This window comes from Vanacampus margaritifer, chromosome 10, assembly GCF_051991255.1.
Source record: "Vanacampus margaritifer isolate UIUO_Vmar chromosome 10, RoL_Vmar_1.0, whole genome shotgun sequence".
Lineage (NCBI taxonomy): Eukaryota > Metazoa > Chordata > Actinopteri > Syngnathiformes > Syngnathidae > Vanacampus > Vanacampus margaritifer.
The window spans coordinates 14,760,508-14,766,507 of NC_135441.1; positions in this window are offsets into that span (position 1 = coordinate 14,760,508).

The window sequence follows — 6,000 nt, forward strand, 5'->3', positions numbered from 1 at the left end:
GATTAATTAATCCCCCAAAAATCGCATTAATCATGAATTAACGCAGATTAAGTGCACTATTAATTCTGACCATAGATTATCCTTTATCATGACAGCGGATGGCTACGTTTAAGGTAGCACAGGTTGTGTTTGAGCAATAAACATAATTACATGCATTAAAGTAAAGATTTAATCAATGTTTGCGCATCACATTTAGAATATTTGTTCATGTCAAAATATTGGGGTATTTTTTCCCCATTTTAAATTATGCGAGTATTTAACTGATTAGAAAAGGAGGAGTCCTCATAACATTAAATGTCCAAAAAATTAACACATAACCTGGTTGTGTTTATAAAAATGATAAAAATGTTGATTAAAAAAAGCCTTTTTTATTAAGCGATTAATCGTGATTAATCAAAAATTCTAAGATGGGATTAACCCCTGGGCGTTATTTGACCATTTTTTGGCTTTTTGTTGGTTCTGACCAAGCCATTTCAAAATAAAATAACGCCCAGGGGTTAATCTAATTAAAAATGTAATCGTTTGGCAGCTCTAGTTGGAATACAATGATTCCTTGAGAAAAGAGTACAATTAATTCAGCAATCTATCCTTTTTTAAATGAATGGAAATCTTATTCATCCATTCCAGCCTCAAAAAAAAAAAAAAAAAATTGGGGTCAAATGTCAAAAAGAAAAATTGCTCTGTAATATTCTTTAAAAATAAAATCTTTTTTTTTCTGAACACTTTTAGGCTTTCTACTAGAGAGTACTGTAGTTTTCCTGGTATGTTGCCTACTATTGGTCATATTTTTTTATATACATAAAAAAGACCCCTGCAAATACTCCGGTCATGTGCGGACAACGTGGGGCCGCTCTTGTTTTGCTGTAATGCAGCCGTCGCACAGAGAATGTTCAGGTTTCAACGTTGCCCTGAAAAGAAGGTGCTCCCACTCTACACCAGGTACATGCATGCAGCCTCAAGCCTGCGGCGCTCACCTTGAAGTCTGGTCCAACGCCAGCTCTAAAGAAGTCACTCATTATAACATTATATAACAACAACATGGAGGTGGCTTTTACGGTATGTTAGTTATGTCGCTCACACAAAAAAACGCGGTGGAGGAGGATGCGCCGTAAAATAAAAAAATCATCATAATGATGATGGATGGAACACTTTGTGTACCTTCCTCTGTGTGGGACCCATTCCAAGACAGTTTTTCCCTCTGTGAAAGTGCCCCATTTTGTTCCATCACGTGTGAATGCTAATGGCTTTTCCACAGGAGGAAGCTCCGCGTGCCCTGATGGCCTTAAAACGTTCTCATGTGGCACAAAGATGCTTATTGATCCTGACAGGTGATAAGGTTTCGTGGCATGAGACCATCTGAACAGGTTCTGCCAGCTGATGGGGGTTGTTGCAGTTGACTGATTTAAAGGTGTGTGTGTGTGGGGGGGGGCGGGACTACAGAAGAGTTTTCCAAAATACTCCATGGAGACGCTTTGATGTGGGCGACATTAGAAATGTTGCCGCGTGTAGTTCTCCGGCAGACTAATTACAAGATTTTCATATCCATCACTCAATTTGTCGAAAGCAGCGGTTGTCAAAGTTTTTACCACCTCAAAAAAATGCTTAACTCTCCGAGTAGGTAACCATGAACACGACTAAAATGCAGTCGGCCTGACTGTTCGTCAAAAATAACAGAGGTTTTACTCTTAAAAATACTGTATATAAATTCATATTAATAATATATTCATATTTATATTCTTGTAAGATAATGCAACATGGGATTAAATACAGGAAAATGAAAAAATCCCCGCAAATAATAATTTCATTAAAATATTTTGCACATAAAAAGTAAAAAAAAAAGTACCAGAATAAATGTTTAAAAACACACAGTTCTACAGGAGTAAACTTAAACTTAAAAGTTGAATACAACTGACTGGTACTTTGGCTGCTATGCGTCAACTAGTCGTTTGACAATGTCGTTGCACCCTCTAAAGGGAGAATTGTTGAGCAACTTAATAAAATTGCTTCAAGTGGTAACACATGAATGAATTAAGTTATATCCATCCATCCATCCATTTTCTTTACCGCTTGTCCTCACAAGGGTCGCGGGGGTTGCTGGAGCCTATCCCAGCTGGCTTCGGGCAGTAGGCGGGGTACACCCTGAACTGGTTGCCAGTCAATTGGAGGGCACACAGAGACGAACAATCATACTCACAATTACACCTATGGACAATTTGGAGTGTTCAATTAACCTGACATGCATGTTTTTGGAATGTGGGAGGAAACCGGAGTACCCGGTGAAAACTCACGCAAGCACGGGGAGAACATGCAAACTCCACCCAGGAAGGCCGAAGCCCAGACTCGATCTCACATCCTCAGCACTGGAAGGCGGATGTGCTAACCAGTCAGCCACCGTGCCGCCGTTATATCCAAAGTATATACTGTATATTAATTTTAATGAACTCATAATTAATTAAACTTAATATATACACTTCGGATTAATTTAATTAACTTAATACATCACTTTGGATTCATTTAATTCAATTGCGTGTTACCACTTGAAGCTATTTTATTAAGTTGGTCAACAATTCTCAGTTAAACCTTAAATTGGCTTAATCTCGTTTTAGAGTGATAAGTCCCACTATGTGTCATTTGACAATGTCAGGCTATGCGTCATAACTATGTGTTGGAACTATGTGTTGTTTGGCAATGTAGTTGCTAGCATGGTTACTATGTGTTGTTTATCCGTCGCTCCTATGTGTCATTTGGCAATCGTTGCATTCAGTAATGTTTATCATTTAACAATGTCATTGCTATGCGTCGTGGCTATGCGTTGTTACTATTTGTTGTTTGACAACGTCGTCGCTATTCGTCTTAACTATGTGTCATTTGACAATGTCGTGCTAACCGCCGTAGCTACTGTATGTGTTGCTATCATGTGTTGTTTGACAATGTCGTAGCTAACCAGCGCCACTATGTTTCGTTTGACAACGTTGTTGCTATATTGCTCATTATAGTAACGTTTCAAAAGAGTGCAAGTTACCAAATTTGTTCTCTACGTCAATTATTTAGATTTCAATTTCAATTGAATTGTACATATTGTATTGGAAGTTTAACATTACTAAAGAAAATTAAACATGAACTTTCATTCATATTTTCTTGTCAGACTGTTCCCCACAATTATTTTGTTAGCTAGCCACAAATACATCATATATCAAATTAATATGATTTAACAATTGTGTTGGAAACTGGTTGACAAGAAAATGTGTTACACAGTATTGTATAATTAAACACAGTGCAAACTACAACCGTAATAAACGCATTGTTGAATTATTACCACTCTTTCAATGAAATCTGTAAATTATTAACTGTATAAAGACACTCCTTGTTGCTATTTCCCTCATTATTGATATAATTATCTAATGTAATTTTTTTCCCTAACATAATTAAAAAAAAAGGCTTATATCGCCGAAATAATATATGAAAAATAAAGTAAAAATAAAACTAAAATAAAAAAATATGAATATAAAAAATATATATATATATTAAAAAAAAATATATATATATATATATAAATAAAAACGATTCGATTAGAATACATTGATAATTCTTATTGTGTGGCACAACTGCTAATTTGTGTGCTCAAGAATAAAAAATTAAAGGAAAAAAATCTACTATAAAACTGCAACAACAAAAAAAAAGACTGAACTTGAGGAGACAGTAACTTTCCAATAATTTTCTCGAAAACCTTGGATGAGGTTTGTCAACATCATTAACGCTGTCCAGCACCGAAGAACATTTCTGTTGATAAAATCATAGCTGGCACTGAAAGAATTCCCCATGAACTATTTTGCTTTGTAAAAACAATTGACTTCAATTTGCTTTCTGACCTTGCCAGGCCGCCATGACAGCGCCGCGAAGGCTGGGAGCAAAAAGGGCTATAGAAGCGCGAGTCGGCGGGCTAATCGGGGTTAATCGTCTGCTGTTATTTTGACCCGAGGCGTCGACGAGATAAGCGTTTGAAGGGAGAGCGGGGAGAGGTAACGGGGCGGAACAACCGAGGACGAGTACGGTGACGCAAACGGGAGGCCCGAGGTGTGTCAGCCAGAGAAAAACTGGCAGGGCCGCTAAAATGGTTGCGCAATCTATAATTCACACCGGTTAAACAGCGGCATGTTTCGTCCATAATTACACACATGAATCACCGCCTGCTGTCTGGCTGTCATGCGGCGTGAGACAGGCAGTTTGCAGAAGGATGACAGGGAAAATATGTTCGTGTGTATGTGTGTGTGTGAGTGAAACTAGGACGATGAGAGGCGGGCGGACATGCGGTTCTTTTTGTTGAAAACCACCTTTCAGCTTCAATTTTCTCTGTTTGAAACCAGAGTTAGAAGACTTTTCGGTGGCCCCTCGGAAACACACACACATGCACACAAAATACATTACACAGTGGTATACCTTGATTTAAAAATAAGGATGTTCAATAACACTTTTTTTTTTTACAGCGATAGTAGAACAAATACTGAACTCTTGAGTAGTCACCGATACCAATGCCACTAGTACTTTTGATACATAAAGTTTCCCCTAAAAAAAAAAGTCAATTTGAAAGAAATACCTTCATATTCCAATATAGCAATTTTCCATAAAATTGCTTGAAATTAATGCCAATTTTCTATTCTTCTCATTTCTAGGTCATGCTCGTAAAACGGCATCAGGTTGCGAGTACTGATACCTTGAAATAAGGCCTTGTCTGATACGATATATGGAATCAGTACTTGCCCATCCCTACTCACAAGTTGAATTTGTTCCAAGGCCAAGCTCATAACTCAATTTACTAGGGATGTTCGATACTTGAGTAGTCATCAATACCGATACCAGATACCGATACCACTAGCACATAAAATCCCCCCCCCCCCCCCGCCCCCAAAAAAATGAAAGAAAGATCTATAAATCCCAATATAGTATTTTTCATTAAAATTGAATGAAATTAATTGCAATTTTCTATTCCTCTAATATCTAGTTCCTTATTGTAAAACGGCCACTAGATACTGGTATCGGCCACCGTCATGTGTACCAATACCTGAAAATAAGGCTGGTGGTATCGATCGGTACTCGTCCATATCTATAATTTACTTTTACTAGTATTTAATTTTCCTATTAAAATGAATAAAAATAACATTTATCTATTTCAGCCCCTCCCACCCCCAAAAAAAACCACAAAGGAAAATTGCATGTTAGTATATAAATACCATTACAAAACATAATAAAAGTGAATGTGAAGAAGTGTACTATATCTACTGCAGTATGGGAGACCGGGGCTCAGCTGTTATACATTTTGTTGATATATGATGTATTGATGCCCCAAAATATAGAACAGTAAAAAAAAAAAAGTGATACAACTAGCACCGGTGTATGGTGGCTGTATGCCTTTAGGGGGCGTGGCTTAGTGAGTAACATCGGAGTTTGGAGTTGGTGGGTCAGTTAACTATGAGCGTTTGGATGTAATTAGTGGCCTGCAGCAGCTGTTATAGACAGTTTGTCCCATTCAATTGCTCTCCTTGCCCACATGTGAGGGCATTACAGTAGCTTTACTGCAACAAATTTGTGGCTACAAATAGAATCGAACAAGTGATGGCTCACAATTTGAAAAACTCGTTAGTTGGGAAAGCCAGTAGTTAAGTATATCACTGTTTAAAAAGTAGGCCTACTCAAAGAAATGTGAAGCACAGCCACATAAGCAAATTGTAACTTAAAGCACCTCAACAAATGTTCAACAATCTACACACGTGCGTGAACGTGTAAGTCATTCATCCGACCGTCCCGAGCTATTAAGTGAGGTTTTATTTGAAGCCAGTGTAAACCTCCGACAGCCAGAGAGCCCTAAAATAAGAGTGGAAACGGAAAAAGCTTTATTGGCAGTGTTAGATGAGTGCACTGGCAGTGTGTAAACAGACGAGGCCATCGCCATGGAGACAAAGAAATACACCGGAATATTGCAAGAGAAAAAAAATATTTTAAACA